Raw genomic sequence first — 23,691 nt, 5'->3', positions numbered from 1 at the left:
TCCTGCTACTTGCACTTTGACGTGCTTTCGAACTGCCAGGTTGGCAGGAGCAGGGACCGAGCAACAGGAGCTCACCCCATTGTGGGGATTCAAACTGCTGACCTTCTGATCGGCAAGCCCTAGGCTCTGTGGTTTAACCCACAGCGCCACCCACGTCCCTTTAGCCTTCAATAACTGAGGGGTATTGATTGCGCCAGAATAGGAACCCTGAATCAACAACCCATGGAAACCATTTCTGGCATCTTCAATAAAGCACTGAACCTATACAAGCACAAGGCGGCTTCTGAGCCTATAACCAACAGACACCAGTGAGAAAGAGCAGGATTGCCTTTCAATTCCAGCTGCCATTTTTGAAAGTGCAAGGCTGAAGTTTCTTCGCTGGATCTTTAAAAGCCACCATTAGCATCTATATAATTTAAAAGGCTGCAAGTAGATTGTGATGTCCTGTTTCAGAAGCAGCATCAGTTTTAAATAATTGATTTGATTTGCCATTTCCAAATTGGGCTGGGGGGGGGGACAGGGGAACAGAGAGAGAGGCTGATGGAGGCATTTCAACTTAAGGATTCCTTAAGCAGCAGCCTGGTTCTATCTGAAGAACAAATAAGCATCCTTTTGCCTTGCTTGGGATATTTTCAGTCTTTGGGGCTGCTGGCTTTTCATCCCTGAGCTGGCCACTTGGGCTATTTTATGTTAGCTTTCTATCCTAAATTTTGTACATCCTTTCCCTTTTTTAAAAAGATGTTTCCTTCTTTTTGGCAACATAAGGTAAAGGTAAAGGTACCCCTGCCCGTACGGGCCAGTCTTGACAGACTCTGGGGTTGTGCGCCCATCTCACTTAAGAGGCCAGGGGCCAGCGCTGTCCGGAGACACTTCCGGGTCACGTGGCCAGCGTGACATCGCTGCTCTGGCGAGCCAGAGCCGCACACGGAAACGCCGTTTACCTTCCCGCTGGTAAGCGGTCCCTATTTATCTACTTGCACCCGGAGGTGCTTTCGAACTGCTAGGTTGGCAGGCGCTGGGACCGAGCAGCGGGAGCGCACCCCGCCGCAGGGATTCGAACCGCCGACCTTTCGATCGGCAAGTCCTAGGCGCTGAGGCTTTAACCCACAGCGCCAACATGCAAGTATACAAATATCCCCACTGAGCTGCACAAACTAAAGGTCTTTTACATCTCTCTCAGGCTAAACAGTCAGTTAGGGAGAGGGTGTGATTTTCGTTGGGACTTCTTCTTGTAGAAGAAGAAGAGAAGAGTTTGGATTTGATATCCCGCTTTATCACTACCCAAAGAAGTCTCAAAGCGGCTAACGTTCTCCTTTCCCTTCCTCCCCCACAACAGGTGAGTGGGGCTGAGAGACTTCAGAGAAGTGTGACTGGCCCAAGGTCACCCAGCAGCTGCATGGGGAGGAGCAGGGAATCGAACCCGGTTCACCAGATTACAAGTCCACTGCTCTTAACCACTACACCATGTTGGCTCCATGTACACCATGTACCATTCCCCAGTTTCCAGAGGCCCAGGGAAATGCAGTGGAGTTTTAGTGCATGGCATCAAACAATGCATTTCAGAATCTTTTGTAGCTGCCTACTTTGTGTAGAGTTTGAGGCCTAAAGAACACCAACAGGCGCATGTATGCGACAATTGCTAGGGAAACCTGGATGGGAGTTCTGAACATTCTTTATCTTATTTTATCAGTTTATATGAAGCAGTCTACATGTAATATAAAAAAAACTAAGCAGTTTGCAAAGAGAGAGAAAAATCTAGACTAGAATACAAGTATAATGAAAAGGAAAAATAACTCTGAAGACCTCCAGTGAATAACAGTTCAGAATCCTCTTATTTCTTTTCTCCTTGTGCACATTTTTAGAATCTTTAAGACTGGGGGTGCGGGGCAAAAATCAATTACAGAAAAAAAAATTCTAACAGGAAAATGAAAGTGCATGGGGTGTAGTTTAGATGTGGAACAGCATTTGTTTACTTGTGTGTCCTCTAGCAATGCTCCTTTGTTATGGCTTTCGAACCAATTTATATTTTTAAAAATACTTTTCCTTAAAAAAAAATTGTTTCCTGGAAAGGCAATTCTGGGCCAGCTAGATTGGCTGCAGGCAAATCTCAAGATGCCACCTTAAAGTAAGTAGTCGTTGAATAGTCCCTTTAAAAGCTTACGTGATCTTTGGACAAGGATTGCCATGAATGAACAACAATAATAACAACAACAAATCAATTCAATTTAAAGAGGCTATTTGTAAATTATTTGCACTGTACCTTACAATGGAGGAAATTGGGAAGTATGGAATCCAAAAAAAAAAGCCCCACAAATGTTGCTACTGGAATAAATGAGTTGCATTCAATGCTGGGACTCCACTCCTACAACAGACCTTTGCTTGCTCAATCCTTTCCCCTGAACATTCAGAATTGGCTCCAGAGGGTTGAGGGACCCTCTGGAGCAGACCCTCTGGCAGGGAGGAGGAAAGGAAAGTCTCATTGTATGAGTCTTGCAGCACTAGATAAAATCACCCTGTGATTTAAATGAGAAGTTAATGTGACAAATTGAGCTGGATGAGCCTTGGGAACCTTTCTTACTCTTCTGGTCAGAGGCTTTCCATGTTTCACTTTAAACTGAATGGCAAACAGAAGATAATGTGGACTCAGTGTGTCTTGGATGTCAGTAAAGCTTCTGATACAGCCCCCCTCCCATGATATTCTTGCAGATAAGCTGTTAAAATGTGGACTGATTGAATGCAAAAAAATTACTCATCAATAGTTCCTTGTCATCCTGGGGGGAAAGTGAAAGGGGGGTGTCATAGGGTTCTGTTCAAGATATTTATAAATGACTTGAATGAAGGTATTGAAGGGATGCTCATCAAATTTGCAGATGACACCAAACTGGGACAGGTGGCTAATGCCACAGAAGGCAGAAGCAAAATTCAAAAGCTTAACATGAGTCAACAGTGTGATGCAGCAGCAAAAAAAGCTAATACTATTCGAGGGTGCATCAACAGAAGTGCAGTGTCCTGATCAAGTGTGGTAATAGGACCACTCTATTCTGTCTTAGGGAACGCAGGTGGCGCTGTGGTGTAAACCACTGAGCCTAGGGCTTGCCGATCAGAAGTTCGGTGGTTCGAATCCCCGCAACGGGCTGAGCTCCCATTGCTCCGTCCCAGCTCCTGCCCACCTAGCAGTTTGAAAGCATGTCTAAGTGCAAGTAGATAAACAGGTACCACTCCGGCGGGAAGGTAAACGGCATTTCCCTGCACTGCTCTGGTTTGCCAGAAGTGGCTTACTTATGCTGGTCACATGACCCGGAAAAACTGGGGACAAACGCCAGCTCCCTCGGCCTATAGAGCGAGATGAGCGCGAAACCCCAGAGTCGTCCATGTTGACAAGCTGGAACGTGTGCAGAGGAGGGCAACCAAGATGGTGAAGGGTCTGGAAACTAAGCCTTATGAGGAGCGCTTGAAGGAGCTGGGTGTGTTTAGCCTGGAAAAGAGGAGACTGAGAGGAGAGGGTAGCACTCCAAGCAATGGCTTCAAGTTACAGTGGTACCCTGGGTTAAGAACTTAATTCATTCTGGAGGTCCGTTCTTAACCTGAAACTGTTCTTAACCTGAGGTACCACTTTAGCTAATGGGGATTTCTGTTCTCATCCTGAGGTAAAGTTCTTAACCAGAGGTACTATCTCTGGGTTAGCGGAGTCTGTAACCTGAAGCGTATGTAACCCGAGGTACCACTGTACAAGAAAGGATATTCTGACTAGCATTCGGAAAAACTTTCTGACAGTAAGAGCTCTTCAGCAGTGGAACAGACTCCCACGAGAGGTGGTGGACTCTCCTTCCTTGGAGGTTTTTAAGCAGAAGTTGGGTGGCAATCTGTCATGGATGCTTTAGCTGAGATGCTTGAATGGCAGGGGTTGGACTAAATAACCTTGGGTCCCTTCCAGCTCTACAATTTTGTTATTCTATGGTTCAATGAGGCATTCGTTACATTCGTGATGAAAGGTCTTTCTATAGAATTGTTTAGTGTTTCACAACACACTCTCCGGTTTCTCAGAAGTTCCTGTGAAATGTTGGCTGGTGTTTCTTTGGCTGATGCTGCATGTGTCTGATTGATTTATATGCACAGTGCAGCACAAATCACAGCCCACAACCTTACAGCTCGTTCTTGCACTTGGCAATGTTAACTCTGATCCATTGTGACAGCTGATGAAGCAATAGTCAGATTTGTAAATGGTAATTGTAGTTAGCATGTACATAATGTATCACATTTACTCATCCCTTTAGTTCAAATTCATCTACAAGGTCTGACAAACATTGCCTGTTTAGTGGCAGCAAATCTAAATAAATGTTTTCATGCTTTCATACATTGGAAATCGTGACAGACCGTGCAGCTTTGTAAAAACACCTTTCCTTTTGCAGTTCCCCTCATCTCTACAGAACGGCTTTGCATTTCTGTAGAAAGCCAGCAAAAGTACTAGCTTTCCCAAAATTCACCATGCTATTTATGGTACTGAAATTTAGCGGTAGCCTGTGACATGTTCTTGGGAGCAGAGGTAAAATTCTCTTCCAAAGAACTCAGAAGATCCTTTCCCAATTAATTTCTGCTCACTTAATGTTGAATGAAACTCCATTCTTATTGGTGGTTAAAGAAATCAAGGGGTACAAGCCCATAGTTTCCTTCAACAATATGAAAATAATAGTTGTGTTCAAAAGATTTTGGAGGTGGACAATTTCACTGAATATTCTCCCGGGGGAAGACTAAAATTTTCTACCAGAGAGTTTGAAGAAGAATTTTTTCAAAAAAAAATATTGTCAGATAATTCGTTTGAGAAATTTCAGCTCAGTATGTTGTACAGGAGGCAGCAACGAAAACCATCCCAATGAAAAGGAAATGCAAGAAAGCAAAGTGGCTGTCCAATGAGGCCTTACAAATAGCGGGGGAGAGAAGGCAAGCAAAATGCGAGGGAGATGGTGAAAGATACAGGAAATTGAATGCAGATTTCCAAAGAATAGCAAGGAGAGACAAGAAGACCTTCTTAAACGAGCAATGCAAAGAAATAGAGGAAAGCAATAGAATGGGAAGAACCAGAGATCTGTTCAAGAAAATTGGAGATATGAAAGGAACATTTCGTACAAAGATTTCCACAATAAAGGACAAAAGTAGAAAGGACCTAACAGAAGCAGAAGACATCAAGAAGAGGTGGCAAGAATACACAGAGGAATTATACCAGAAAGAAATGGATGTCTCGTATACCCCAGGTAGTGTGGTTGCTGACCTTGAGCCAGACATCCTGGAAAGTGAAGTCAAATGGGCCTTAGAAAGCACTGCAAATAACAAGGCCAGTGGAAGTGATGGCATTCCAGCTGAACTATTTAAAATTTTAAAAGATGATGCTGTTAAGGTGCTACACTCAATATGCCAGCAAGTTTGGAAAACTCAGCAGTGGCCAGAGGATTGGAGAAGATCAGTCTACATCCCAATCCCAAAGAAGGGCAGTGCCAAAGAATGCTCCAACTACCGCACAATTGCACTCATTTCACAGGCTAGCAAGGTTATGCTTCAAATTCTACAAGGAAGGCTCAAGCAGTATGTGGACCGAGAACTCCCAGAAGTGCAAGCTGGATTTAGAAGAGGCAGAGGAACCAGAGACCAAATTGCAAACATGCGCTGGATTATGGAGAAAGCTAGAGAGTTCCAGAAAGACATCTACTTCTGCTTCATTGACTATGCAAAAGCTTTTGACTGTGTCGACCACGGCAAACTATGGCAAGTTCTTAAAGAAATGGGAGTGCCAGATCACCTCATCTGTCTCCTGAGAAATCTCTATGTGGGACAAGAAGCTACAGTTAGAACTGGATATGGAACAACTGATTGGTTCAAAATTGGGAAAGGAGTACGACAAGGCTGTATTTTGTCTCCCTGCTTATTTAACTTATATGCAGAATTCATCATGCGAAAGGCTGGGCTGGATGAATCCCTAGCCGGAATTAAGATTGCCGGAAGAAATATCAACAACCTCAGATATGCAGATGACACAACCTTGATGGCAGAAAGTGAGGAGGAATTAAAGAACCTTTTAATGAGGGTGAAAGAGGAGAGCGCAAAATATGGTCTGAAGCTCAACATCAAAAAAACGAAGATCATGGCCACTGGTCCCATCACCTCCTGGCAAATAGAAGGGGAAGAAATGGAGGTAGTGAGAGATTTTACTTTCTTGGGCTCAATGATCACTGCAGATGGTGACAGCAGCCACGAAATTAAAAGACGCCTGCTTCTTGGGAGAAGGGCAATGACAGGCCTAGACAGCATCTTGAGAAGTAGAGACATCACCTTGCCAACAAAGGTTCGTATAGTTAAAGCTATGGTTTTCCCAGTAGTGATGTATGGAAGTGAGAGCTGGACCATAAAGAAGGCTGATCGCCGAAGAATTGATGCTTTTGAATTATGGTGCTGGAGGAGACTCTTGAGAGTCCCATGGACTGCAAGAAGATCAAACCTCTCCATACTGAAGGAAATCAACCCTGAGTGCTCACTGGAAGGACAGATTGTGAAGCTGAGGCTCCAGTACTTTGGCCACCTCATGAGAAGAGAAGACTCCCTGGAGAAGACCCTGATGTTGGGAAAGATGGAGGGCACAAGGAGAAGGGGATGGCAGAGGACGAGATGGTTGGATAGTGTTTTCGAGGTTACCAGCATGAGTTTGAGCAAACTGCGGGAGGCAGTGGAGGACAGAGGTGCCTGGCGTTCTCTGGTCCATGGGGTCACGAAGAGTCGGACACGACTAAACGACTAAACAACAACAACAATGTTGTCTCAGATGGTCTTGCTTTGCTGAGCAAGCTATGTGTATGAAATTTCACAACATCCCCAAAAAGCTGCCCTGTAAATGGATGTGCATTATAACTAAACACATGTGTGCTGGGGCTTTACATGCAATAGAGAGGTGTAGTGTTGTGCCCTGTTTGTACCACCATTTATACGCTCATTATTAGCACTTCATCCATGGACAAGAGTGGCAGAGAGCAGTGCTGAAATTTCTGGGAATTGTAATTGGGAAGAGTGCTGTTGTGTTCATGTCCTCTTATGCAACAGAAATGTTAAGGAATCACATGCTCAACTAAGAACCATGTCCACAAATCAGATATGCATCCAAATGTACATCAGAATGATGATGATAGTATATTACTACTATTATTATTATTATTATTATTATTATTATTATTATTATCCTGCCCATTTGGCTGGGTTTCCTCAGCTACTCCGGGCAGCTCCCAACAGAATATTAAAAACACAATAAAACATCAGACATTAAAAACTTCCCTAAACAGGGCTGCCTTCAGATGTTTTCTAAAAGCGTGATAGTTGTTTATTTTCTTGACATCTGATGGGAAGGCATTCCACAGGGCGGGTGCCACTACCGAGAAGGTCCTCTGCCTGGTTCCCTGTAACGTCACTTCTTGCAGTGAGGGAACTGCCAGAAGGCACTCTGAGCTGGACCTCAGTTTCCGGGCTGAATGATGGAGGTGGAGATGCTCCTTCAGGTATACTGGGCCGAGGCTGTTTAGGGCTTCCAAGGTCAGCACCAACACTTTGAATTGTGCTCGGGAACATACTGGAATGCACCTCTGAGTATGGGTGCTCTTTATCCACCATGCTTTCACTGAGATGTGCATTCACATTCTGACACATCTAGTCACACCATTTCTAAGCACAAGAGCTGTACAGATATCAGGCTGTTTAAGAAAGCTCTTTAGATATTTTTATTTTGATCCCTATTTACTCATCAACTGTGTTATGGTCATTGTTACTGTTCTTTTTCTTTTTCTTCTTTTTAAAGGCTGTAATGTGATTTTAATATGTGATTTTATATAGTATTATTTTTGGTCAATGAATTTTTGTACACCAACATGGGAGGGCAGTGTGTTCTGAAAGGCAAGTTAAAAATTCTTTCATAAATAAATGGCACCTCTGAAATTAATTAACATGACTAAATTTGGTCCGTTAATTTCAAGAGGTCTACTCTGAGTCCTTCAAGGGAGGGCCTTTTGCTGTTAGAGTACAATTGGCAATGGCCCTTTGCTCAGTGGTAAGTAGGGTTGCCAGAAAATTTTGATGGAAACAAGAGCAGAAATTGCCAGTGTATACTTATATGTCCCAAATCTGGAGCGGAAATCAATTCAGAGAATACTAGTAGTCACTGTTTTTCTTTCTTTCAGTCCACAAATGATGCATAATTGATTGCGCCTCTCATCTTTTGTGTTGCATTTCCTTTACAATGAAATGAATTGGGTGGAAGAATGTAACAACAATGTATTTGAGATAACTAATTATGTAAATTATATAATTTCGCCACAGTGGATAGAAGAGCAAATGATGCAGTTTTGGGTAGAAAGTGAACTGCAGCAGATTGGAAACAGCACTGCATGTGATGATTACAGAGCAGAATGGAAAACAATCCTTTCTTCCATCCCTAGCACTAAAGCACATGTTCTGCATGCAAAAGAGCTCAGTTTCAATTGCTGAAAGCTTCAGTTGAATGGACCATGGAGCAGGTGGTAAGAAAGAGCTTAGCATGAGGCTTTGGAGAGCTGCTGTTGATCAGAGTAGACAATATCAGACTAGAAGGACAAACAGTTTGGCTTGGTCTAAGGCAGCTTCCTACGTCTACTAATGCCTTATCAATTTCATCTCTATAATGGAGGGACTTTCCCAGACCCAAGGCAAAGGTGGGAGGAGAGCCTGCCAGTTTCATGGCTGATCTTGCAGCTTTTACATGCATTTCTCCAAACTTTTACAAAGTAGGCCTCTAATAATAACAACAACAACAACAACAACAACAACAACAATAAAAAAAAAAATTTATTTATATCCCACCCTCCCCAGCCGAAGCCAGGCTCAGGGTGGCTAACAACAATAAAATAGTACAACATTCTAAAATCATTTTATTATAAAATTAATTCAACTCAAATTGATGGCAACCATTAGGCTAAAGTTCTGTGAGGATTACCAAAGGATGTGCCCTGACCAAAGGCCTGGTGGAACAGCTCTGTCTTGCAGGCCCTGCGGAAAGATGTCAAGCCCCGCAGGGCCCTAGTCTCTGGTGACAGAGCGTTCCACCAGATTGGAGCCACAGCCGAGAAAGCCCTGGCTCTAGTTGAGGCCAGCCTAACCTCCCTGTGGCCTGGGACCTTCAGGATGTTTTTGCTTGAAGACCGTAAGTTCCTCTGTGGGACATACCAGGAGAGGCGGTCCCATAGGTACGAGGGTCCTAGGCCGTATAGGGCCATACCCTTCTACTCCCCCCCCCCCAACCAATATGTGTTTGAGCATCAAAGCAGTAAGCTTCCCTTCTCCAACCGGCTGAGAAAGACTCTGTTTTGCACATGCAGCCAATGATAATTTCTGTTCCAAGGGAAATTAAAGCAGATAGAACCAGACATAAGGCGTGGGGTTCTGGGATATTGTCCACACCAGTAGAACAACAATATCCACATTCAAAAAAATTGAAGCTGACAGATTTCCATGGCAGCCCTAATTTTATGTTAATTCAACGAGGATTCATTCAGGCCAGTCTTCACAATAGCCCCACAAATTGTGTTACTGTTCATCAGTTGTATGTTGTTGCTTTGCTCTAATTTTCAGCGATGTCATGAGCCCAAATAGAACTGGCTACCTTGTCAACCCAAGTGCTTTCTCATTGGGTCTCTCTTGTTACATGTATTCCTTATTTTTTAATGCAGCCCTGGGATATGTGGATCTTTTGTTTATTAGAAGCAGCAGTGTTGGTGCTGCAATGCTGCTGGACAAGGAGCACCAGAAACTGCACACAAATCAGTCTGACTTGTGCTGTGAATCAGCCTGTGGAATATGAGCCAGTGCTTTATGGAAACACTGAGAAATATAGAAACCAAGCTTTGAAATTCAGAGATCTATAGTCAGTGCTTTCTTTCTAAAAAAAATGTTTAGGGGTGCCCTCATTTTCCTACTCATATTGAAATACTGCCCCTCAATGAGGCCAAACTTAGATTTACAAAATGTTTATGGGTATGCATACCCCTGCGTACCCCCCAGAAAAAAGCACTGCCTATAGTGATCAGAAGCAGAATAAAATGGCTGTGTTCCCTAGTTCTGTGCTTAAAAAAGAACTGCTCCTTTGGGTAGGAAAAAAAGCCCATAGGATATAAAAGGACCCCTAACAAATCAGAAGATGTAAAGTAAATGGCTCTGTGATCAAGGGGGTTTAATTGCTAGTAAGTGTGTCTGGAATTGCAAATTTGCTTGTCTTTTTCCTGAACAAAAAAGCTTCCAAACATGAGGAAGGTACTCCATCCCTTTGATTTTAGTTGCCTTCTTTGATTTGGTGCAGCGTTTTCGGGAAGCTCACATGCAGAGCATGACCATAACCCTTAAAGGTAAAGGGAACCCTGACCATTAGGTCCAGTCGTGACCGACTCTGGGGTTGCAGCGCTCATCTCGCTTTATTGGCCAAGGGAGCCAGCGTACAGCTTCCAAGTCATGTGGCCAGCATGACTAAGCTGCTTCTGGTGAACCAGAGCAGCACATGGAAATGCCGTTTACCTTCCTGCTGGAGTGGTACCTATTTATCTACTTGCACTTTGATGTGCTTTCAAACTGCTAGGTTGGCAGGAGCAGGGACCGAGCTACGGGAGCTCACCCCGTTGCGGGGATTCAAACCGCCAACCTTCTGATCGGCAAATCCTAGACTCTGTGGTTTAACCCACAGCACCACCCACGTCCCGGCAACCATAACCCTTACCTATAGTTTATTAAAACAAGCCAACTTCAAACCATGGTTTATAAAGTTGGCTTGTTTCAATAAACTATGGGTAAGGGTTATGGTCATGCTCTGCATGTGAGCTTCCAGAAAATGCTGCACCAAATCAAAGAAGGCAACTAAAATCAAAGGGGTGGAGTACCTGCCTTATATTTGGAAGCTTTATAAACCATGGTTTGAAGTTGGCTTGTTTTCAGCAGATTGAAATTAGACAGACCACAATTTGTTTGTGTTCAGACATAATGCTCAAAAATGGAAGTGAAATCTGAATGCCTCCTCATGGCTACACCAGAGCAGAAGAACATAGGAGAAGCACACAAGGCTGAGGCTTGTTCAAATAATTATAAACCAGGAATGGTGAAGAAGGAGAGTTTGGATTTGATATCCCGCTTTATCACTACCCGAAGGAGTCTCAAAGCGGCTAACATTCTCCTTTCCCTTCCTCCCTTCCTCACCCACAACAAACACTCTGTGAGGTGAGTGGGGCTGAGAGACTTCAAAGAAGTGTGACTGGCCCAAGGTCACCCAGCAGCTGCATGTGGAGGAGCGGAGACGTGAACCCGGTTCCCCAGATTACGAGACTACTGCTCTTAACCACTACACCACACTGGTGAACTTGTGACCCTCCATCTGTTATTGACTACAACTCTCATCATCCCTGACCATTTGACATGCTGGCTGGGGCTGATGGAAGTTGGAGTCCGATATAATCGGAAGGCTCACATGGTTCCCCATCCCTGCGCAAAACCACAGTTTACCGCTTTGTTCTAACAAGGTCAGTGAGTCCACAGCAGAGGTGGGAACCGAATCTCCAATCTCCAGAATCTCTTCACATTCTTAGTAACAAACCCACGGTGACTGTTATGTGACCGGTGATCCTTGTCACAAACTGGACTGGATCAACTTTGTTATGAACCAGCAAGAGAATTCTTATGCATAGCCCTCCACTTATTCTCTTCCTTAGCAACAATGATCAGCCAAAGCCATTCTGCATGAAGGATGCAAAAACTTCTCACCAACAAATTTTTTTTGACAAAGCCACATTCTAGTAAGAACCTACCCTTTAAAAAAATGCAAAAAAATCAATCCAAGGGCTGCCACGCTAAATGTTTTAGACTTGCTTCTACACATCCTATTCATCTACCTGCTCCTTTCCCCCTCTGTAGCTGCAAGGCACTTTTAAAAGAATATTAGTGTGTGTCTTCATCATCCTAAACTGCGAATTAGAAGTGAAGGGCTGTGGCACACATTGCCCAATTTAACAATTTGACTTGTGTTTGGTGAGAACATAAATGAAAGCAAGCATGAAACAGCTGTTGCCTCTCTCTTTTTGAAAATAGCCTGGTAGCAAGACTACTTGTGAGAGTGGGGCTGGCAGTGTTTGATGTTTATTTTTAAATGAAGTGGTAAGAATATTTCCTAGGAATCCCATATTCCTTTAGGGCAATGCTGGGAAGCTGAAGGTTCTAATTAATTAGCTATTAACTAGCCTTTCCAAATTCCTTAATATAATTTTCATATTTCATGTGAGTGTAGCTGTGGGTTGTTTTCATGAAGTAAAACTATTGGCTGATTATATTTGCATATGAAACTATTGGCTGATTATATTTGCATATGAAGCAGTTCTTCGCATGCAATAAATATGTTTTCTTTGTTTTTAGGTTATCTGGGAAGACCTCGTATGCACAAGAGAATTTTAATTGCTTGCCATCAGCAGTTTTTATAAGCACTTGCAAACATATTCCAAAAATCTGATGGTCTTTCATTGGGGCCATCATTTTAGCCACTACTATTTTTCTATGAACTCACTATGAATTCCTCCCTCGTTCTCTTATAATGACAATGGTGACCACTTGAGAGGTGTTGGAACTGAGTTCTGGTGCATTCCGACTGAAAAAATAATCCCTGGTTTTAGTTTATTTAATGCCTTTTAAAATGGCTTAAACAGATCAAACTCTTAAACATGGCAAAACCATGTCCCATGACTTTGTCATTCCACTCAGCAGCTCTGAATGTGTGGGCACAAGTAGATGTCAAGGGAATTGTCTGTGGCTATACTACCCTGAGCATGCCTTTTAGGGATAAGCCAGTTCAGACTTCTTTTTTATATGGTGGCAGGCACAGATCATAATGGCATGGTAAAGATGCCTGGATTCACACGGTGGGCTGCAGGACATCCTTATAGCTGCCACCACAGGGAATAATAATAATTTATTTATACCCCACACACATCTGGCTGGCTTTCCCCAGCCACTCTGGGTGGCTCCCAACAGAATATTAAGAACACGATAAAACATGAAACATTAAAAACCTACCTAAACAGGGCTGCCTTCAGTTGTCTTCTAAAAGTCAGATAGTTGTTTATTTCCTTGACATCTGATGGGAGGGCATTCCACAGGGCAGACACCACTGCCGAGAAGGCCCTCTGCCTGGTTCCCTGTAACCTCACTTCTCACAGTGGGGGAACCGCCAGAAAGCCCTCAGAGCTGGACCTCAGTATCCGAGCTGAACAATGGGGGTGGAGATGCTCCTTCAGGTATCCTGGGTTGAGGCTGTTTAGGGCTTCCAAGTTCAGCACCAACACTTCAAATTGTGCTCAGAAACATAATGGGAGCCAATGTATGCCTTTCATGATCGGTGTTATATGGTCTCGGCGGCCACTCCCAGTCACCAGTCTAGCTGCCGCATTCTGGATTAGTTGTAGTTTCCGGGTCACCTTCAAAGTTTTCTGCAGTTAACTGGCAGAAAACAAGCTCTGTACTCTGAACCACCTACGTTCAATCCCCAGGATGTCCAGGTAGGGCTGTGAAGGGCTCCTGTCTACAACCCTGGAAAACCACTGCTAGTCAGCACAAACTAATCTTCTCCGACCTAATGCTCTCCAGATGTTGATGAACCAGAACTGTAATCAGACCCAGCCTTCATGATCAATGGCCAGGCATGAGAGGACCTGTCATCCAGCAACATCTGGTTGAAAAAAGCTAATGTAGACTATGCTGGACCAAATGGACCGATTTGGTTTTAGTATAAGTTAGCATCCTGCAGGTTTTTGCAGTGGGCCTTGGGGCAAGTAGTTTGCATGGCATACTACCTTCATACCAAATAATGTTTCATATGCCCTCAAGCAGAATACTCTTCAAGGGAGTCAAGCTACACATTGTCTGGTGATGTCAACCGGTTTTCAGACATCAATCATGCCCATAGAAGTGGACAGTCCTACCTGAAACTTTGCCAAAGCATTGATTCATCAACACATTGCCTTCTTTCCAAATGCAATATTTAATGTCCGTTTCAAACAGAAGAAGTCTTCAATCTGAACTTCTATTTCTGGAAACTTGCACACACGAAAAACAGCAATTGCCTTGCCTAAAAAATAAAAATAATCCAATTGGATTTCTTATTAGCTGGTTTGCTGAGTTCCACAGCAGGCAAGGTAGGCAGGAAAAGAGTCCAAGAAATACTTAGTGACATGAAATATATGAGAGAGGACTATTTCAGGAGCAGAAAGAGTAAAATTAGTAAAGGAATTAAGTGAAGCAGAACATTTGTGAAGAATGAGGGCTTAGCTTAAATTTCCCATTTATTTGGGAGGATAAGTGAACAAGAATCGATACAAATGCCATGTAATTTAAATCACATATGAGAGGCCTAGTGGTACCTAATTTGATCTCATGTCACGAGGCAGCTCAATTATGCTGGCTCACATGACAAATACCACAAAATTCTGATAACATTTTGCATGAATTAGAATAAATCTAGTCAGATATTCCTTTGGAAGTTTTACTTTGGAGTGCTAACAAAGAAAGAAGAAATCAGGTGCAACAATAAATTAAGTCCAGATATATCTGCACTTGCACATGAGAAAAAATTAATACAATAAGACTGAGCTCACTGTTTTACAAATGGGAAAATTAATTCAGCGGATAAGTCTGACGTCTTGATAGAAAAAGAATATATTTTATCAAGACAAGATAAGGGTCAGATTTCAGAAGGTGCCTTCATTGTTTTTTCAATACTTAGAAATTAGAAACTTTTAAATCTCTAAATTAAGGCCTGCTGATTTAGTCAGGTTATTGACAATTTGGGGAAGTGCAATCACATGGGGATGTAGGTCGACTAAGCTTTACTCAGAGTAGACCCAAGTAAAATTTCATGGAACACTACCCACATAGTCAATTTAAAGGTTTACTGCCAAAGACGCATGATTTCATTAGTAGCTTTAAACACAAAGGACAAGCTTTTAGAAAAGAAGGTACCGATACTCTAGTTTCAGAACGACAAAGACAGTATTTCAGTCAATCAAAACAGTATCATTTAGCCTTACTCCTGGGCAAACCTAGCATAAGTAAAGTATTATATTGATAGTATTTAACACCAGCTCTATATAATAGGGTAATTTCTGTTACTAGATGTAAATGCTGAAATCTAGAGTCTTTAGGGTACATGTTTTACATATATGGTGGAGTATCGGTATGTACACTTGTTTTTGTTTTCACTTCTTAATTTTTTAATCCCTCTTTTCTTTGCGGGATGCTGCCATCATCATTCAAACAGGAGATGAGGACACCATTACTATTTCTACCTGGTCCTTGCTCCCATCCTGCACCTTTTTTGTTCATCCATGGTCTCTACCTCTACAAACCAGGACTCTGTTTTTGCTTATTTGTGAATGAAGATGATGGCTCGACAGAATACTCAGGGAAATTGGGCAGAAGCAGTTGACTGCATTGTCTCCTACTGACCCAGACCAAAGACCCTTCTGGTCCATCATTCTGTACCGTGTGGGGAGGGGAGTTATTGCTTTGGTTTGTTATTATGGCATGTATGTTTGTGTTTTTATATTGTAAGACGCACTGTGATCTTCAGATGAAGAGTGGCATAGAAAACAACAACAACAACACTCATAGTGGCCCACCAGGCACCCTTGGGCTGACCACAGATTCACAAAATTGTAGGGGCCATGAGAGTCATCTAGTCCAACCCCCTGTGGTCTTTTGCCCAACGTGGGGCTCAAATGCATGACCCTGAGTTTAAGAGTCTGCTGCATTACCGACTGAGCTATGCTTTCAGTCCACTTCATCCACAGCCATTCATTCTATCCAAAGTGTATTTCATGACTGATGACACATTATTTTGGGACAAAACTGGAGGGAAATCAGCAAGCTAAAGTAACACCACAGGAAGTGCGAAGCTGTCTCGGGATGCAAGTATTTCGACAAGCAGTTGTTGCAAAGGCTACACTCCGCTGCAGAAATAACAAGAAGAGACTTGCCACGCGGGTTGCTTATTGAAAGACTGAGCATTCTGGTTCTCCTCCTGCTTGTCTAATTCCATCCAAGGGAATCATATACTTAACTGGAGCTGTCAGTTAACAAGAATCTATAGGGAATGTGATTAGTTGCCCTGTTTTGAACACCGAACCTCTGATGGAGGAGGAATAGTGCCAGTAGATTGCTGTGTCTTGAGTCTTGTGCTCAAGACTGCGTTGCTACAAGTTTGTGAAGCCTTAGAGGGATCAGCCATCCTCTGGCAATTATGTGCAGTTTTTAATTGCAGGCAGCATTCTTATTTGCCTTTCTGAAGGAGGGCAAGCGACACACGGAGCTGTTGCTTTGAGGCACTGCATAATTCCTTTCTGAAAGGTAATTAGCTGGGGGTGGACATGACAGGAAGTGAGCCTGACTGAAGTCCTGGCACAGCCCACCCTGCTCTGAACTCTCCTTTAACTTTTACTTTGGAAAAGGTAAAAGTCTGCAGCCAAGCCAAGCATACGCAGCTTGTAACAAACACGCATGGTTCTTCAATCTTCCATGGGTCTGCACACTTTCAGGACAAGCAACCTCCTGCTTCCTTTGAGCCTTCCTCCCACCAACCCATTTCTGAAGCTAGTTGTTCTCCAAGTTGTCCGTCTCTTTCACCAACGTCCAGTAAATATAGAGTTCCCTGAATCATTGGATGAAACTGATTATTACAACCCATTTCAATCTGGTTCAGACCCCATTTTGAGACAAAACCCAGTCTTGGTTGCTCTGATGGATGTTGTTGGCATCCATCTGACCTCGGAGACCATGGAGGAGTGTACTTTTGGGGGTGAAGTCAAACTGTTGGAAGGTTACAGCACCTGCTGTGGCTGTAGAGACCAATACCAGAGAGACATGTTTTGTTGCAGCGGGGGCAGATGAAGGCATCTGGTTGTGCTACTGTAGATGCACCATCACATTTCTTCTCCCAGCAATCATTTCTCTTCAGGTCACTGCTATGGATGGACCCCTTGACCGTCGGTCTCCAGGCACTGTGGTCATTTGCAAGGGGTTCCCACATTGCGGGCTTGATGTTGCCAGCCTGCATGCCACGTTTGCAGACATCTTTGTAACCTTGAAGAGAAAGGCAGATGAAATTGATCGCGCCAGATCTCTCAGTGGCTTTTGATACCATTAATGACAGTATCATCTTGGACTATCACAATGAGTTGTGGGTTGAAGGCATTGTGTGACAGTGGATCTGCTCCTACTTATGGGGTCATCCTGGCAGCTTTGCTGTAGGGTGATATAGAATACCATCTTACCCCCAAACAGTATTGAACATCTACATGACGCCATTGGGAGCAGGCAACAGGAGAATTGGGATGAAGTGAATGGGACGATAACCAGAAGAGGTCATGCATTAATAAGGACTAATAAACGGAAACTGGACCTGAGTAAGACAGAGACTTTGAGGCTGACCAGTCTGAGACTTGATAAATTTGTTCTAAATGTTTTGCAACTCCTTTTGAAAAAAGCTCCGCCATTTTCCTCAGAGGCCCAGGTAACTTTGGTGGCAAAGGTAACCTATGAGCAGCTTTGGTTGGTACATCAACTGCACCATATTTCTTGGACAATGATAGCTTGGTCACTGTGGTCCACACATTGGTAACCTCCCAATTTGATTACTGCAGCATATTCTCCATGGGCCTATCCTTAATCATCATTCAGGAGCATCAGCTAGTGCAGAATGAGGCTGGCAGGGTACCCACTCGTTGCAGATATGACAGGGCTCAACTAACCTGAGAAGTGTGTGCACACTCACTGGTGTTGCAGCACCTCTTGCACTGGCTCTGCTGACAATGGCTCTTTTTGTAACAGAACTGGTGGTAGCTGTGGAAGATGAGACCTTCTATGTGGTTACTGAAAGCAAAGCAGATTTTTGAATTCGTATTAATTTATGCTAAGACTGTCAAATCAATATTGTGCCAGCATTTATGCACGGTATTCCTGCATTAACCTCAGCTGGTGATATAACATCCCTATGCAGCATTAAATGGAAGGCCAGCAGCGAGCTAAGCCCTTCTTGGCCAACTAGCTAGAAATTTGTCTTTTAAAGTCTTTCAAAAATGTGCAGTGAAGCCTGAGCACTAAATTCTTCATTATTTCCAACACTTATTGTCTTGTGGGAAAACCATTGTGTTAAGCAGCCTCAATTTAACTGTAAATGTTTGATTGCATCAAATCCTCCTCCTAATGTGCTTGAAAGGTTTACGATTTGGGTCATTCATTATGCCAATTTTTCTTTAGGGTATTTTGTTACTGCAGTCACAGATTTGCAACCAAGTCCTAACAAAGGCTGCTTCAAATCCAGCAAGACGTTGTGCAGCAAAATAGAACATTATACAACTAAGCAGTGACTTTAAAAAATTTCAGTGCTTTGTTAACTATGATACAGATTCTGGGCAATGCTGGGCTGTCTCTATTTTACAGTGGAATTCAATCACATCCCAGCAAATTCAGGTTGGGATTGCCCAGGTGCTCCTACCCTTAAAAACATTCTTATTCAGCTATGCCTTTGGATCTTAACTTTAGCAGGGTGGGGTGGAGTTGGCTCTGTATTTTATATATTATTTGCTCATTTATTTTATATATATTGTTTATTTTCAGCTGTTTTAATCTTGTTTCCATTCTTATTTGCAACGTTTGTTTTTGCAAGTTGCTTTGAGTTTCATTTTTAGAGGGGGGAAATCCCACATAAACAGCAACAACCATAATAATGATGTAAAGTATATATAAAATATTCAGTTGGAGAATTAATGTGTGTTTGATAGATTATAAATGACTGCAGAAACATGACGTCCATTTGGAAAAAATGCACATTGCCTTCTACAAATGATAAGACATGTAATTCTCACAGCGGCTGGTCCCATTCAGAGCAAATGTATAGCTTGGCTCTTTGAAAACCACTGTATCTCATTTGAAGAGAACACATTTCTTTGGACAATAAGACAAAGTGGAAGTCATTCATATTGCACGTGACAAGTGATAATTGGAGAGCGGGGACAAGGAAAATCCATGTGCCCAAATTTGAAGGTGCATTAGAGATCGCTCCAGCTCTTTGTTGATGTGACGGCAGAAAAGAAGGGGAACAATGAATAGCTGTCATTTCCTCCATGTGTCTTGGGGAAATTGGTGTGACAAGAAGACAATCCAGCTTAGCTGTCAGTTTTATAGCAGGGTGTCTTAGTGATTCCCCACACCAGAAACTCAAAGGAAGTTGGAAATATGGGTAGGAATGAAGCTGGAAGAATGCAAGAGGAAGTTCTGGAATTCATTGATAAAAACCCTTCAGCAGCTCAAACGTTGTGTGCTGCTGTTTTAAAAGGAAGACAAAAAAAAAAATTGCAGTTGATAGCTTGGGGATGCGGGGGGAAGGGGGAAGGGAGAGAATTTTTGGTCGACTTGAGTCATAATCCTTTAGAGATGAGCTCAAGGAATGAGAGACCCATGCATGCTTTTGTAGTGCAGGCTACCCCCGATTTGCGTGGGATTTGCATTTCAGGTCATCATGCTTGTCAGCAGAGCATGCATAAGCCTGCCCTGCCATGTTCTGCCCTCTTATGGGTCCCAAAACAGCACATACGTGCATGGTGCTTTGAATACGCAAAAAAATGGTTGTTCTCTGTACAAATAAAATTCTTACCTTAGTGATGACTGATTTTTGTAGCGAGAGGAATGGTGCGTTGAAGGGCCCATTGTAAGGTATGTCCAGAATGGCGCATTCCCCATGGTGCTTTTGTTTGCCTTGAACGAGATAAAGCGACTAACAAATTTAATAAATACTAAATAATAATGGTGTCTGCTGCTGAGTACCAGACCATCCTTTATTGGGGTGGAATTTTCTCCCAAAGGAATGGTGTCCCCCAGTAAAGTCTTTATTCCCGGCCACTATGAATAGATGGCAGCCTTGTTGACACTTATATGGTGGACATTTTACCTTCCCCTTCCCTCTAATCAGTGGCGTAGTGTGGGGGGTGCAGGGGGGGCCGGCCGCACCGGGCGCAACATCTGGGGGTTAGGGTTAGGGGGCGCAAATCCATGGGTTAGGGGGCGCAAATCCACGGGTTAGGGGGTGCAAATTACTTGCCTTGCCCCGGGTGCTGACAACCCACGCTATGCCACTGCCTCTAATCACTTCAGTTTCTTGGCTAAGAAGCAGGTTTTCCCTCCCAGATTGCAGCCAATTCATCAGATCCACTAGGAAGGGAATCAGTGACCACCCACAAAGCTCTACCCCTTCACCATGGTCTTCCACGCTGGCTTACATTTTTGAAGGCATGGGACTAAAAGCATGGGTAGCCAATGTGATATTCTCCAGATGTTTCTGGACAACAGTTTCTAGCATCCCTGACTATTGGCCATGATGGCTGGGGCTGATAGAAACTGGAGTCCAACAACACCACATTGGCTGGAGTGTGCAGAACCAATGCTGCATAAGAACCTAAGAAGAGTTTGCTGAATTAGGCGGATGACCTATCTAGTCCAGCATCCTGTTCTCACAGTGGCCAACCAGATGCCTGAGAGAAACCCACGAGCAGGACCCAAGCACAAGACCACTCTCCCCTGTGGTTTGCAGCAACGGTATTCAGAAGTGTTACTGTTTCTGACTGTGCATAGATTGTATGGTTCGACTAGTGGTATTGTCTAGTGCCATTCATTGTAATCAAAACTAGACATGGAAAACAAATCATCTCTATTCTGTTAATGGTATTACCCCTTTAACAGAAGACACCTTTGAGTGTCACATTCAAGAGCAGACAGAGGACGAGTGAATGGCTCCCAGTTCCTGTAGAAAAACCAAAGAGGGGCTCAGGCATTCTACCCTCCTCATGCTAAGATGCCAAAGGTCTCCCACATTTGGTGTAGACACATATTTCATGGTGCCAGAGGAGAGATTTTAAATGTGTTTTTATTAAAGATTTTCTTAGTATGTGCAATCTCTCTCTCTCTCTCTCTCTCTCTCTCTCTCTCTCTCTCTCTCTCTCTCTTTTTCTCCAAGTAACATTTTTTACAGATCAGTTTCATTTGTTGAGACATTAGGACGAAGAAGGGGAAAGGGGTGGGAGATGGGTGGGGTGGGGTCGGGTGGCGGTGTTTCTAATATACTTAATATATGTGGGGTTTTGTGTCAGCATCGCTTGTGCAGGTTCTGTGCAATTTGTGTTCCTTTGGTGTTGAGAGAGGTTGGGGTTGGCCTAGGGTCTGGTTGTTTGTTTGTGATTGGCTGTGGTGATCTTTGTTTTCATGTGTGGGTGAGGTGGGTGGGTGTTTTGGATCAGGTTAGCCGTATTGATTTGTATGCTGTTGGTGGATTATTGTCATTGTCTTGTTCGGCTGTGTATGTGATAAAGGGGAGCCATACCGGGGTGAAGGCATCTTCTTCTATTTGTCCCCATGTCAGTTTCAGTTTATTGGTTAAGTTTTCTAGTAAGGCTGTTTCCCATACTATTTGGTACCATTGGTCCATGCTTACTCCTGACAGGTCTCTCCAGTGTCTGGTTATGGTGTTTCTGGCTGCTGAAAGTAGGTGGGTTATGAGGTGCCAGAGGAGAGATGTATGTGTCTTGACTTCAGTTACAAAGATGTCTGCAAACATGACATGATGTCTGACAACATTAACCCCAATATGAGAATCTCTTGCAGGTGACCACAGTGCCTGGAGACACAGGGTCAGGTTGTATATTCACAGCAGCGACCAGAAGAGGAATGATCACTGGGAGGAGCACAGAGAGAAGAAACACCAAGCTGCACCTATGACAGTGGGTGACGCTGTGGTCTAAACCACTGAGTCTCTTGGGCTTGCTGATCGGAAGGTCAGCAGTTTGAATCTGAGTGACAGGGTGAGCTCCCGTTGCTCTGTCCCTGCTGCTGCCAACCTAGCAGTTCGAAAGCATACCAGTGCAAGTAGATAAATAGGTACTGCTGTAGAGGGAAGGTAAATGGCATTTCTGTGTGCTCTGGCTTCTGTCATCATGCCCTACTGCGCCAGTAGCAGTTTAGTCATACTGGCCACATGACCTGGAAAGCTGTCTGTGGACAAACGCCGGCTCCCTTGGCCTGAAAAGCAAGATGAGCAACACACCCCCTAGTCACCTTTGAGTGGACTTAACCTTCCAGGGGTCCTATACCTTTACCTACCTATGACAGCAAAACCGGAAGCCTTCATCTATCCCACCTGTAATAAAACATCTCTCTCCTGTATTGGTCTCTAAAACCACAGCAGTCACTGTAACTCTCCAATTGTTTGACTTTACTTCTGAAGGCGCACTCTTCCATTGTCTCCAGAGACAGACTGATGGCAACTTTGCAACTTTTTGCAATATGGCCTTTCTCTAAATAGATCACTGAAGTAACTTCAGTTAGCATTTTTTCATGCAGTTAGGAAATATCTTCCAAATGTCATCGCCCAGTAATATCTGCTTTGTGCCCTTACATAGCGACCAAAGGTATAGAGGTTGTGGTACCCAATTTCTTTCTGCTTGAATTAATTTCCTTACAAATATAGCAGAATAAAGTCCATGCTCAAATTCAAATGCATAAGTGAGGTTGAATATGCATTGCACGTATTTCATTATATTTGCATTGCCTTGGGGCAAAAAAATTAAAGCGAAGCTGCACACAGTTCTAGAAATTAACATTATTGGGAGATTGTCCAACAGTTACAGGCCTCTGATTCTTGTACCATTGATTATAATTAGGCCATGTGTCAGGTGTGGGAATAAAATTCCCAATGCTAACAGTGATGATTGTTTAATAGATTTGCAGCTATTGATTCTGCAAATATTTAGATACCACAGTATACATTTGCCAGCTGGGCTTTTGTGCAAAGAAGTATTTACATTCAATGGCAGTTTAGTTGCTCTTAATGTATTACTATGTTACCCCAGTGCCCTGCCTATTGGGGAGAGGAGGATGAGAGGAAGTTTCTCATTCATATCTCTCTCTCTTTCTCTTTCTCTCTCTCTCTCTCTCTCTCTCTCTCCTTCCCTTCCCTCTCCCCCCATCTATCTACTTTATTTTCCCCTCTATAAGACACCCCCATTTATAAGACGGCCACTATTTTTGGGGACTCCGATTTAAGAAAAGGGGGGGAGAGATGGCCCGTATGTATAAGATGTTCCCAAATTTTGGACATTCTTTTTTTGGGGGGGGGGGACCTAGTCTTATACATGGGAAAATACGGTATATCTGTCTGTATCTGTTTGCTGCCATGATATTATGTGGTATGTAAGTATTTTTAACAACAACAACAACAACAACAACAACAACAACAACAACAACAAAATAAAAACTGAACAAGGCAAAGACCTTGCACTAATGGGATGACTTCATCAGATACAGCCCATTGTGTTTCTTTTCCTGGACACACCAAAAATTAGTTATGTTTTCATTTGGATTGATGTACTAATAGTATCCACTTCCATCCCTCTAATTCAGGGGTGGGTTTTTTAAAAACAGAACCTGAATATCTACCAATGAGTGGCTGCTTCTGTCAAGCCACACATGTCTTGCCAATTGTTGTCTGAAAAGCCTCCCCAATTATATGCTAAATCAGACACTAAACAAAATGTATATTATATGTATAACACATACAAACGTGTC

Source organism: Podarcis gaigeae (assembly GCF_964106915.1).
Source record: "Podarcis gaigeae genome assembly, chromosome: 5".
NCBI classification, from domain to species: domain Eukaryota; kingdom Metazoa; phylum Chordata; class Lepidosauria; order Squamata; family Lacertidae; genus Podarcis; species Podarcis gaigeae.
This window is presented reverse-complemented; position numbering follows the sequence as displayed.